The sequence below is a fragment of the Salvelinus namaycush genome, chromosome 28 (genome assembly GCF_016432855.1).
Source record: "Salvelinus namaycush isolate Seneca chromosome 28, SaNama_1.0, whole genome shotgun sequence".
Classification (NCBI taxonomy): Eukaryota; Metazoa; Chordata; class Actinopteri; order Salmoniformes; family Salmonidae; genus Salvelinus; species Salvelinus namaycush.
In genome coordinates this window covers 39,474,315-39,487,580 of record NC_052334.1, presented here as the reverse complement: position 1 = coordinate 39,487,580, position 13,266 = coordinate 39,474,315, and the positions used below count along the sequence as shown (strand labels likewise).

At 41.7% G+C, this 13,266-nt stretch overlaps 1 pseudogene; it reads left to right on the top strand.

Moving 5' to 3' along the window:
- The first annotated feature begins 12,122 nt into the window (after nt 1-12,122).
- LOC120023352 lies at nt 12,123-12,802 on the top strand (annotated as a pseudogene).
- Nucleotides 12,803-13,266: the final 464 nt, after the last annotated feature.

Sequence of the window (13,266 nt, the reverse complement as noted above, 5' to 3'; positions counted from 1 at the left end):
AGTAAAGTACAGAGAGTTCCTTGTTGAAAACCTTCTCCAGAGCGCTCAGAACCTCAGACTGGGGCGAAGATTCACCTTCCAACAGGACAATGACCCTATGCACTCAGCCAAGACAACGCAGGAGGGGCTTCGGGACAAGTCTCTAAATGTCCTTGAGTGGCCCAGCCAGAGCCCAGACTTGAACCCGATCAAACATCTATGGAGAGACCTGAAAATAGCTGTGCTGCGACACTCCCTAATACAACCTGACAGAGCTTGAGAGGATCAGCAGAGAAGAATGGGAGAAACTCCCCAAATCAGGTGTGCCAAGCTTGTAGTGTCATACCCAAGAAGACTCGAGGCTTTTATCGCTGCCAAAGGTGCTTCAACAAAGTACTAAGTAAAGGCTCTGAATACTTTTTTATTTTTAATACATTTGAAAAGATATATAAAAAACAGTTTTTTCTTCGTCATTATGGGTTATTGTGTTTAGATTGATGAGGGAAAACAACAATTGAATCCATTTTAGAACAAGGCTGTAACGTAACAAAATGTGGAAAAAGTAATGGGGTCTAAATTATTTCCGAATTCTCTGTATCTACAACTTTTCAAAATGTCAAAGAAATTAATCAACTTACCACAAAATCATTTTGTTGAAATATCTTCAAAAATTGTGGTGACATAGAGGACATTTTTTGTGGAGCAAGAGCAGTGTCAGCCAGGGAAAGTGTTGGTAAAATAATTTGGTGACATCTTGGGGTCTTAATGTGAGTTACAGTGTGTGTGTGGGGGGGGGGGGGGGGGGGTATTGTACTCTAATAGTTCTTCACTGTATTTGAAAAATCTTTCCAATATTCTCTTGGCCTCGATAATCGCCAAGCTTCGGTGTGAAAGAGAAACATGTCATGATCTGATGAACCCATATATCCAGTGGAAAGTCAGAAAAAACAGCTGTCTGTCCCGAGCTCACTGGTGCAGGAAACTCTAGGCAGACAGGCGGAGTAGAGAGATTAATAGGATTTGAAGGTACCAGAATTTTCATCAGGATATTTTCTTCTATTTTTATTTGTCAGCTTAAGGCCTATGTATTTTACTTAGTTGAAGATGGAAGTTATAGGCCTACATGCCGCCAATGGATCAAAGTGTAGGCTATCAATGTGTCCATATGGCAGAGGCTGGTGCTCTTGCCTTAGTTTAATTTGAACTTTTAGATTTTTATAATTTTTCATTCAAATTTTTGATTAACCATGTGACATTGATTTTGAAAAACTAAAACGTTATTATTGAAATAAAACTGTTCCCCGAAAATGCTCATATAAAAAAATAATCATAACTCCCACGTAGATCGGTAGAAATGGTAGGATAAATTGTAAGCTTCGCCAAAATTGAAACTAACTAGCTGTCTATGGCATCTTACCCTCAACATAACATATTACTACTTTACTCAAAAACAAATCAACATTTTATCTCTGAACAAGTTGATGATTTATCTTAAGGCTTCCCTACATGTATATTGAAAAAAATTATGGATCTTACTTCATTGGATTATTTCAAAATTACCAAAAATTTGATCAACAATTGTTTTGATGGAATGACTTAAAAAATGTTAAAGAAACAGAGAACATTTGTAGTTGATCAAGACTAGTGCCAAGGAAATGTAAAAATGTTTTGGGGACATCTTATGGTTGTTGTTGAGAATTACAGGGGGTGTCTTACCCAAGGGGGAGTGTCACCCCATAGTACCCTATAAATGCTTACAATGGAACAGTCAAAAATGTTTAAGTCATTCCATCAAAACAACTGTTGATCAAATTTTTGGTCATTTAGAAATAATCCAATGAAGTAAGATCCATGATTAAGGACCATTATAATGTGATGATGTGAGCACTGCTCCTCTCACCACAAATACACTCTCAAGCCTCCTGTCAATTTGTGAGTGTTTGTTTCTTTGTTAGTTATTTTTCCCTTTACCAAAAATATCACAACTGTTATTCTCTTGTTACAAATTATTGGCTCCCTTGATGAAGATGAGCAAAAAATACTATATAAAATAAATATAAATACTGAGATATACAGTGGGGCAAAAAAGTATTTAGTCAGCCACCAATTGTGCAAGTTCTCCCACTTAAAAAGATGAGAGAGGCCTGTAATTTTCATCATAGGTACACTTCAACTATGACAGACAAAATTAGAAGAAAAAAATCCAGAAAATCACATTGTAGGATTTTTAATGAATTTATTTGCAAATTATGGTGGAAAATAAGTATTTGGTCAATAACAAAAGTTTATCTCAATACTTTGTTATATACCCTTTGTTGGCAATGACAGAGGTCAAATGTTTTCTGTAAGTCTTCACAAGGTTTTCACACACTGTTGCTGGTATTTTGGCCCATTCCTCCATGCAGATCTCCTCTAGAGCAGTGATGTTTTGGGGCTGTTGCTGGGCAACACGGACTTTCAACTCCCTCCAAAGATTTTCTATGGGGTTGAGATCTGGAGACTGGCTAGGCCACTCCAGGACCTTGAAATGCTTCTTACGAAGCCACTCCTTCGTTGCCCGGGCGGTGTGTTTGGGATCATTGTCATGCTCAAAGACCCAGCCACGTTTCATCTTCAATGCCCTTGTTGATGGAAGGAGGTTTTCTCTCAAAATCTCACGATACATGGCCCCATTCATTCCTTCCTTTACACGGATCAGTCGTCCTGGTCCCTTTGCAGAAAAACAGCCACAAAGCATGATGTTTCCACCCCCATGCTTCACAGTAGGTATGGTGTTCTTTGGATGCAACTCAGCATTCTTTGTCCTCCAAACACGACGAGTTGAGTTTTTACCAAAAAGTTATATTTTGGTTTCATCTGACCATATGACATTCTCCCAATCTTCTTCTGGATCATCCAAATGCTCTCTAGCAAACTTCAAACGGGCCTGGACATGTACTGGCTTAAGCAGGGGGACACGTCTGGCACTGCAGGATTTGAGTCCCTGGCGGCGTAGTGTGTTACTGATGGTAGGCTTTGTTACTTTGGTCCCAGCTCTCTGCAGGTCATTCACTAGGTCCCCCCGTGTGGTTCTGGGATTTTTGCTCACCGTTCTTGTGATCATTTTGACCCCACGGGGTGGGATCTTGCGTGGAGCCCCAGATCGAGGGAGATTATCAGTAGTCTTGTATGTCTTCCATTTCCTAATAATTGCTCCCACAGTTGATTTCTTCAAACCAAGCTGCTTACCTATTGCAGATTCAGTCTTCCCAGCCTGGTGCAGGTCTACAATTTTGTTTCTGGTGTCCTTTGACAGCTCTTTGGTCTTGGCCATAGTGGAGTTTGGAGTGTGACTGTTTGAGGTTGTGGACAGGTGTCTTTTATACTGATAACAAGTTCAAACAGGTGCCATTAATACAGGTAACGAGTGGAGGACAGAGGAGCCTCTTAAAGAAGAAGTTACAGGTCTGTGAGAGCCAGAAATCTTGCTTGTTTGTAGGTGACCAAATACTTATTTTCCACCATCATTTGCAAATAAATTCATTAAAAATCCTACAATGTGATTTTCTGGATTTTTATTTCTCATTTTGTCTGTCATAGTTGAAGTGTACCTATGATGAAGATTACAGGCCTCTCTCATCTTTTTAAGTGGGAGAACTTGCACAATTGGTGTCTGACTAAATACTTTTTTGCCCCACTGTCACGTTCCTGACCTGTTTTCTGTTATTTTGTATGTGTTAGTCGGTCAGGGCGTGAGTTTGGGTGGGCAGTCTATGTTATGTGTTTCGTGTTGGTTAATGGGTGACCTGATATGGTTCTCAATTAGAGGCAGGTGGTTTTCATTTCCTCTGATTGAGAGCCATATTAAGGTAGGTGTTTTCACATTGTTTGTTGTGGGTGGTTGTCTCCTGTGTCTGTGTCTATGTACGTTGCGCCACACGGGACTGTTTCGGTTTGTTTGTTCGTTCGTTCGGTTTATGTAGTCTGTTCCTGTTTCATGCGTTCTTCGTGTCATGTAAGTTCTTATGTTCAGGTTCGTCTATGTCGTTTGTTATTTTTGTTAGTTATTCAAGTATAGTTCGTTTTTGTCTTGTTCAATAAATATCATATCATGTCATATCACGAAGCTGCATTTTGGTTCAATCCCTGCTCCTCCTCTTCGGATGAAGAGGAAGAGGAACGCCGTTACACCCACTGTATACTGGGTGTAGAAAAGATTAAGAACACCTTGCTAATATTGAGCTGCATTTAACAAGTGACATCAATAAGGGATCATAGCTTTCACTGGTCATTCTATAATATGGAAAGAGCAGGTGTTTATAATGTTTTGTACACTCAGTGTATTGTATGCTCCAAAAAATTGAGAAATTATATTATGGTCATTTTGCTGTTATGGGTCTATTTTGCTTGTAAAGGTCAATATCATCATGAACTTTACCAAGTACCAGGAAATTCTTGCCAAAAACCTAGTTGCCTACTGTATGCCAGGAGGCTGACACTTGGCTGCAAGACAATAACCCCAAGCACACATTAAAATCCATAAAGAAATGGTTCATTGACCACAAAATCAACATTTTGCAATGGCCATCTCAGTCTCTTGAACCACATTGAAAACAATCTCATTAAACATTTTGGAAAAGGCTCAGTGTTGCTATCCTTACAAGGTTGCCAATAGTTTTGGCCCCAATATTTGAGATTTACATTTTTTTTTACTTGCGAAATTGTATTAGTATAAAATAATAGAATTTCCCCATTTGTTTGAGCATGCAATATAGCTCAGTATTTGTATTATTTATTATTATTTAGTCTTTTTTGCTCATCTTTATCAAGGGTGACAATTATGGACCTGACAGTATGTGAAATCACCACATCAAATCAAATCAAAGGTTATTTGTCACGTGCACCGAATACAACAGGTGTAGAACTTACAGTGAAATGCTTACTTACAGGCTCTAAACAATAGTGCAAAAATGTGTGTGTGTGTGTGGGAGGGGGGGGGGGGGGGTAAGTAAAGAAATAGAACAACAGTAAAAAGACATTTGAAAATAAGAGTAGCAAGGCTATATACAGACACCGGTTAGTCAGGCTTATTGAGGTAGTATGTACATGTAGGTATGATTAAAGTGACTATGCATATATGATGAACAGAGAGTAGCAGTAGCGTAAAAAGAGGGGTTGGCGGGTGGTGGGACACAATGCAGATAGCCCGGTTAGCCAATGTGCGGGAGCACTGGTTGGTCGGGCCAATTGAGGTAGTATGTACATGAATGTATAGTTAAAGTGACTATGCATATAAGATAAACAGAGAGTAGCAGCAGCGTAAAAGAGGGGTTGGGGGGGGGAACACAATGCCAATAGTACGGGGTAAAAACTGTTGAGAAGCCTTTTTGTCCTAGACTTGGCACTCCGGTACCGCTTGCCATGCGGTAGTAGAGAGAACAGTCTATGACTGGGGTGGCTGGGGTCTTTGACAATTTTTAGGACCTTCCTCTGACATCGCCTGGTGTAGAGGTCCTGGATGGCAGGCAGCTTAGCCCCAGTGATGTACTGGGCCGTACGCACTACCCTCTGAAGTGCCTTGCGGTCGGAGCCCGAGCAATTGCCGTACCAGGCAGTGATGCAACCGGTCAGGATGCTCTCGATGTTGCAGCTGTAGAACCTTTTGAGGATCTCAGGACCCATGCCAAATCTTTTTAATTTCCTGAGGGGGAATAGGCTTTGTCGTGCCCTCTTCACGACTGTCTTGGTGTGTTTGGACCATTCTAGTTTGTTGTTGATGTGGACACCAAGGAATTTGAAGCTCTCAACCTGCTCCACTACAGCCCCGTCGATGAGAATGGGGACGTGCTCGGTTCTCCTTTTCCTGTAGTCCACAATCATCTCCTTAGTCTGGTTACGTTGAGGGATAGGTTGTTATTCTGGCACCACCCGGCCAGGTCTCTGACCTCCTCCCTATAGTCTGTCTCCCCTCTCTCTCTCTGTATTCTCCCCTCTCTCATTTGTATTTGTTTGTATTTAATTCAACTATTCAAAAATTAGGATTTTGATTGCATGGCCCGAATCAACAGTTGAAAGTTTCATAATAATAAGAAAATATGGACAAAGGAAAAAAATAAAGATGGGTGTGAATAGAGAACAATTTATATGGGTCTAATTTCTTTTAATCAATGTTTAATAAAAATACAGACTTTTTGTTTTAGGGGTTGATGCACTCAAATGAGTCTCAGAGAGAGAGGGGGGCACAGCCTCTGAAATTAATCTCTCTGGAAACTGCCTCTAAAATGAGTCTCGCAGAGAGGGCACTGTCTCTACAATGAGTCTATCTGGTGAACATGACGCCGAAGCTAAGAGGTAAGATGAGAATTCAGCACCTGCTGATGCATGTTCTCGATGTTAGAGGTTAGTGAAATTAATTCATCATCATGAGGCAGAATATCTGAGACTAAGGGCACGACTCAATCAGTAGCACAGAAGATTAGAGTTATAGCACGATTGACATTTAAAGGCAATGTTTCCGGATTCGCAGAGACTACATTCACGTGAAGGGAGGCCTTCACTGGAAATTTATGGAAAAAACGTTTCAGTATCAACCGGGCTACAACATAGATCTTCGGCACTACGGATTGAATCGAGCCCTAAATGTCTATTTGTTGTGTGAAGCCCAATCCAGCAGGAGAGACCAGCCTCACCTGCAACCAGCTATGTGTCCATAAATAGTAACCAGTCTTTGTATCGACCTATAGAATTCAGAGAGGGAGAGTTTTCTACTGAACAATGGTAAGAACTCATGAGTTATGGTCAATGAGTAAAACAACTAAGCCTCAATCGAAGAATCCACTACTTCTCAGATAGAGTTCAGTGTGTCAAATCGGAGGGCCTGTTGTCCGGACCTCTGGCAGTCTCTATGGGGGTGCCACAGGGTTCAATTCTCGGGCCGACTCTCTTCTCTGTATACATCAATGATGTCGCTCTTGCTGCTGGTGATTCTCTGATCCACCTCTACGCAGACGACACCATTTTATATACTTCTGGCCCTTCTTTGGACACTGTGTTAACTAACCTCCAGACGAGCTTCAATCCCATACAACTCTCTTTCCGTGGCCTCCAACTACTCTTAAATGCAAGTAAAATTAAATGCAGGCTCTTCAACCGATCGCTGCCCGCTCGTCCAGCATCACTACTCTGGACGGTTCTGACTTAGAATATGTGGACAACTACAAATACCTAGGTGTCTGGTTAGACTGTAAACTCTCCTTCCAGACTCACATTAAGCATCTCCAATCCAAAATTAAATCTAGAATCGGCTTCCTATATCGCAACAAAGCATCCTTCACTCATGCTGCCAAACATACCCTCGTAAATCTGACTATCCTACCGATCCTTGACTTCGGCAATGTCATTTACAAAATAGCCTCCAACACTCTACTCAACAAATTGGATGCAGTCTATCACAGTGCCATCTGTTTTGTCACAAAAGCCCCATATACTACCCACCACTGCGACCTGTACTCTCTCATTGGCTGGCCCTCGCTTCATACTCATCGCTACAAGTCTTTGCTAGGTAAAGCCCCGCCTTATCTCAGCTCACTGGTCACCATAGCAGCACCCACCCGTAGCACACGCTCCAGCAGGTATATTTCACTGGTCACCCCCAAAGCCAATTCCTACTTTGGCCGCCTTTCCTTCCAGTTCTCTGCTGCCAATGACTGGAACGAACTGCAAAAATCACTGAAGCTGGAGACTCATATCTCCCTCACTAACTTTAAGCACCAGCTGTCAGAGCAGCTCACAGATCACTGCACCTGTACATAGCCCATCTGTAAATAGCCCATCCAACTACCTCATCCCCATACTGTTATTTATTTATCTTGCTCCTTTGCACCCCAGTATCTCTACTTACACATGCATTTTCTGCACATCTATCACTCCAGTGTTTAATTGCTATATTGCAATTACTTCGCCACTATGGCCTATTTAGTGCCTTACCTCCCTTATCTTACCTCATTTGCACACACTGTATATAGACTTTTGTTTTTGTATTATTGACTGTGTGTTTGTTTATTCCATGTGCAACTCTGTGTTGTTGTTTGTGTCGCACTGCTTTGCTTTATCTTGGCCAGGTCGCAGTTGTAAATGAGAACTTGTTCTCAACTAACCTACCTGGTTAAATAAAGGTTTTTAAAAATATAATCCAGCAAGTGGAAAGTTCGATACTGATGATGAAGTGAAACAGACTGAAAAACAATCTAAGAATCCAGCAAGTTTAAAGGTCAATATTCATGACTTGATACAGATTGAGGCACAATCCAAGAATCCAGCAAGTTGAAGGCTCGATATTGATGACTTGATACAGATTGAGACTCAATCAAAAAAATCCAGCAAGTGGAAAGGTCGATACTGATGACTTGATACGGATTGAGACTCAATCAAAAAAATCCAGCAAGTGGAAAGGTCGATACTGATGACTTGATACGGATTGATACTCAATCCATCAAGTGGAGAGGTTGATAATGAGGATTTGATACAGATTGAGACACAATCCAATAATCCAGCGAGTGAAAAGGTTGATACTGATGACTTGATACGGAATGAGACTCAATCCAAGAATCCTGCAAGTGGAAAAGTCGATACTGATAATGAGGTGATACAGGTTGAGACACAAACAAAGTATCCAGCCAGTGGAAAGGTTGGTATTGATGACTTGATACAGTTTGACACACATTCCTTGAGTCCTTGACTACATACAGTCCTTGAGTACATGTTGAGTACAGATAAGAGAGCAAAGATGCCTAAGACTCTGACAGATGTACACACACTTCCTGGTATTTCAAGCCAAACAGAAAATGGCTAAATATAGTGGAAAAAACTTGGTAGATACACACTAGGATAAAGAGAGCATTCTGGCACTGGGAAAACTGGCTTTTCTACAGCTGGAAAAAGGCAACTGTAACGGCTTTCTTCTGTGGACGAAGGAGAGGACCAAATGGCAGCGTGGTTAGTGTTCATCATGTTTAATAAAGACGATAAACGTGAACACTACAAAATACAAAACAACAAATGTGAAAAAACCGAAACAGTTCTGTCTGGTGCAGACACACGAAGACAAAAGACAACCACCCACAAAACACAACACAAAACAGGCTACCTAAATATGGTTCCCAATCAGAGACAATGACTAACACCTGCCTCTGATTGAGAACCATATCAGGCCAAACATAGAAACGGGAAAACTAGACACACAACATAGAATGCCCACTCAGCTCACGTCCTGACCAACACTAAAACAAAGAAAACACAAAAGAACTATGGTCAGAACGTGACAGCAACCTGATTTTCCATGAGGCAGACCTGGAAGAGTGTGGCAATGATGTCACTGAAGCTTCTGTATACTCAGGAGTGTGCACAGGGATATTTAGGGAGGAAAGTGGAGTGGTCCAGAAGAAGATGTACTGTTTTGTGCGTCGGAGAATTCAGGAGTTTCTTGCTGCTCGATATGTTTTTCTCTCATTCAACAACAACAATGTGAATGCACTAGTCAAATTGGACTAATTTCCGAGACAGACCCGATGACAGTCTTCCACAAGAGTGCTGTTGATAAGGCCTTACAAATCCGAAATGGACATCTTGACCTGTTCCTCCGCTTCCTTCTGAGCCTCTCACTGGAGTCCAATCAGAAACTCTTAGAAAGAATACTGACACAGTCAAGAAATAGCTCAAAGAGTCATGAGGAGACAGTCAAGTACATCAAGGAGAAGATCAGGGAGATTCCCTCTCTAGAGAGATGCATCAATCTGTTCCACTGTCTAAATGAACTGAATGACCATTCTCTAATGGAGGAGATCCAAACCTACCTGAGCTCAGGTGGAAAATAACTCTCACTTGCACAATGGTCAGCTCTGGCCTTTGTGTTGCTGACTTCAGAACAGGTCCTGGACATGTTTGACCTAAAGAAATACATCAGATCAGAAGAATGTCTTCTGAGGCTGCTGCCTGTAGTCAAAGTTGTGAAAACAGCTCTGTAAGTATGCACATTATATTTAAAATCTGATGAGCAGGGATATTTATCATGTGTTACATATCTTTAAATGCAAAACCCTCATCATTGTCTTTTTAACGCATCTTGTCTAGGTTAAGTCAATGTGAACTTACAGAGACATGCTGTAGTCCTCAACTCTGACCTCAAACCCCTCATACACGAGAGAGCTGGACTTGAGTGACAATGACGTGAAAGATTCAGGAGTGAAGCTGCTCTCTAGTAGAGGACTGATGAATCCCCACTGTAAACTGGAGACACTGAGGTCAGTAACTCTAACTGGTTCAACAAGTGTTATTTGCTCACAAGATTTGCATGGGTGTATAGAGCACAATGTCAGCCTAATGTGCTAATGTGCTAATGTGCTAATGTGCTTTATTACCGCTAAACTGGATATTTGTATATAGGGTCCTGTCATCAGAGTAGATAATTATCACAGACCTCCTCAATTCTGACCATCAATGCAAATAATCAACTGAATAAGAAGCTAAACTGCAGTAATTACTGTAAGTGTAAAGGTAGGTTTACAGTTTGGCCTGTTGACATGTCTGTAGGCAACTGTCGCAGCGACATCATGAACATTCTATTGTCATCTGTTATCATAATGGCTCGCCATTAAATAGTGATCTCGTTGTGAGTCTATTCCTGTAATAATGAATAAAAATGTGCTAAAGTTAAAACGTCAGCTAGCTTGCTAACAAGCTACCAATGAACCAAGACATAGTTTAGAAAGTTGTTTTAGTTGCCTGGCTTGCTAGAGTTGCATATACAAAATATGTTTTAAATGGATGACTTTATTGGTGTTAAAATAGAGGAAGTATGCTGTTTGGAGTACAAGGCTTCTGATGTCATGCAGAGACTTGTGTTTATACTTTTTCATTACGGCAATGACCAATTCGATGTCGGACGACAATAGAATTTTCATGATGTCACTGCGACATGTGTCTACAGACATGTCGACAGTTTAACCAGCTTTTAAACTTTTTTCATGTCTGTGTGACAAGGAAACCGACAGTCGCAGTAACGGTCTACAGACATTCCACCGTAGTATAAATGAAATATTGTTTTGACAGCAAAACTTGTCACATTTTAATTGTTTACAGACATGTCGTTAGACCAAGTATAAACCAGCCTTAAGCCTGTGTCAACATGAGCCGTAAACCTGTGTCAACATTATTTGGTGAAATTGTGTGGTTCAGTACAATAGAGGCCTCACATGACTGTCTTTTGTAAGGTAGCATGTTGAGACAAAGGCATGCTCTGCAGCTTGGGTCTCCTTTTCCAATTCAATGTATATAATTTATTTAGGTTGAATATGTGTAGACCTACCTCCAACTGCTGTGAGGCTCTGGCCTCAGCTCTCAGCTCTAATTCTCAACACCTGAGAGAGCTGGAACTGAGTGACAATGATCTGCTGGATTCAGGATTGAAGCTGCTTTCTGCTGGACTGGAGAATGCACACAGTAAACTTGAGATACTGAGGTAAGTCTTGCTGTACTTGTTCAACATAGTTTTTCACAATTCTTTCACATGGCTTTTAGGGCACAATATTGGCCCAGTGTTTTTTGGTTCAGCTAAACTGAATGTTCATAGTTCCCAAACAAATAACTTTAAATTAATGATATCAAATAATGTGTTGACTTTCATAAAGATATGGAATATTTCTGGGAATAAGAAACCGTGTCATGGAAAAGGGCGAAATACAGAGCACTTGGTCCACCGCCAGAGGGTAGTGGTGTCATTGAAATCATATTAAACTCTCTGCTAGGTTGTCATTCTGTGGAGTCAAAGAGGAAGGCTGTGCTTCTCTGGCCTCAGCTCTGAAGTCAAACCCCTCACACATGAGAGAGCTAGACCTGATCTTCAACTGCCCAGGAGACTCTAGAGAGAGACTGCTCTCTGCTAGATTGAAGGACCCACACTTCAAACTCAAGTAAGTTGATTATTTAGGTGAATATCTAGCAATGCACGGAATTATACAGTTAGCGTCTATGTATAATATTTTGACCCTCTTTCTCTCTTCGTCGAAAAGCTCAGTTTACACACAGCACTGCATAGGCCCACATAGGCTGTTGCGTGCATGCGCGTGCGCATGCATATGTCAATCACATGTGCGTGCGCGTGCCGTAGTATGGACCGTGGAGAGTGCAGGGCTGATAAACCTGGGCAAAAGAGATGTAAGTAGAAAAATTATGTTATTTCATTAAAAGTAAAAAAAAAAATAGAGCAATCATTCCAAAGTGAATAATGATGATTTGTAAATGTATTGTTCCTTGGTCTCCCCCATCAGATGCCTGTGAGCTCACACTGGACACACGCACAGTACACAAACTGCTCTCACTGCCTGAGGAGAAGAGAAAGGTGACACGGGAGAAAGAGGAGCAGCAGTATCCTGATCACCCAGATATATTTCAGATAGAGCCACAGGTGCTGTGAAAAGAGGAGCTGTGTGGGCGCTGTTACTGGGAGGTAGAGTGGAGGGATGGGGCTGGGATAGGAGTGACATATAAAGGAATCAGCAGGAGGCAGGGAGGTCACGATTCAAGTCTTGGACACAATGACAAGTCATGGATTCTATTCTACTCGCATAACAAATGTTATGCCCATCACAATAATAAGACCACTAGGATACCTGCCTCCTTCTCCCACTCTAACAGAGTAGGAGTGTATCTGGACAGGGTGGCCGGCACTCTTTCCTTCTACAGTGTCTCATCCAAAACACTCACCCACCTGTCCACATTCTATGCCACATTCACTGAACCCCTCTACCCAGGGTTTCGGTTTCGGCTCGACTCGTCAGTGTCCCTGTGACGGGTAGAACAGCCTCCTCTGTCCTGGAGCAACACCTGAGTCTTTAGGGAAGTCAAACTCCTGTTCAAACACAACCATGTGTCATTGTCACGTGTGCTCCCTCTCCGGCCTCTAGGTCACCAGGCTGCTCGTTATGGTGCACACCTGTCAGCATCGTTACGCGCATCTGCGCTTAATGACACTCACCTGGACTCCATCACCTCCTTGATTACCTGCCCTGTATATGTCACTCCCGTTGGTTCCTTCCCCAGGGGTCATTGTTTCTGTTTCATGTCTGTGCGTTGTTCGTGGTTCTTGTTACGTTTCATTTATTCACTCCCTGAACTTGCTTCCCGACTCCCAGCGCACACGTTACAGTCATGATGGAATAGGTTTCACTTTGAACTCAACCACACGTACACACACTCAAGTCAAGAGTTGAAAACTGTCAGGGAAGTCAAACTCCTGTTCAAACACAACCATGT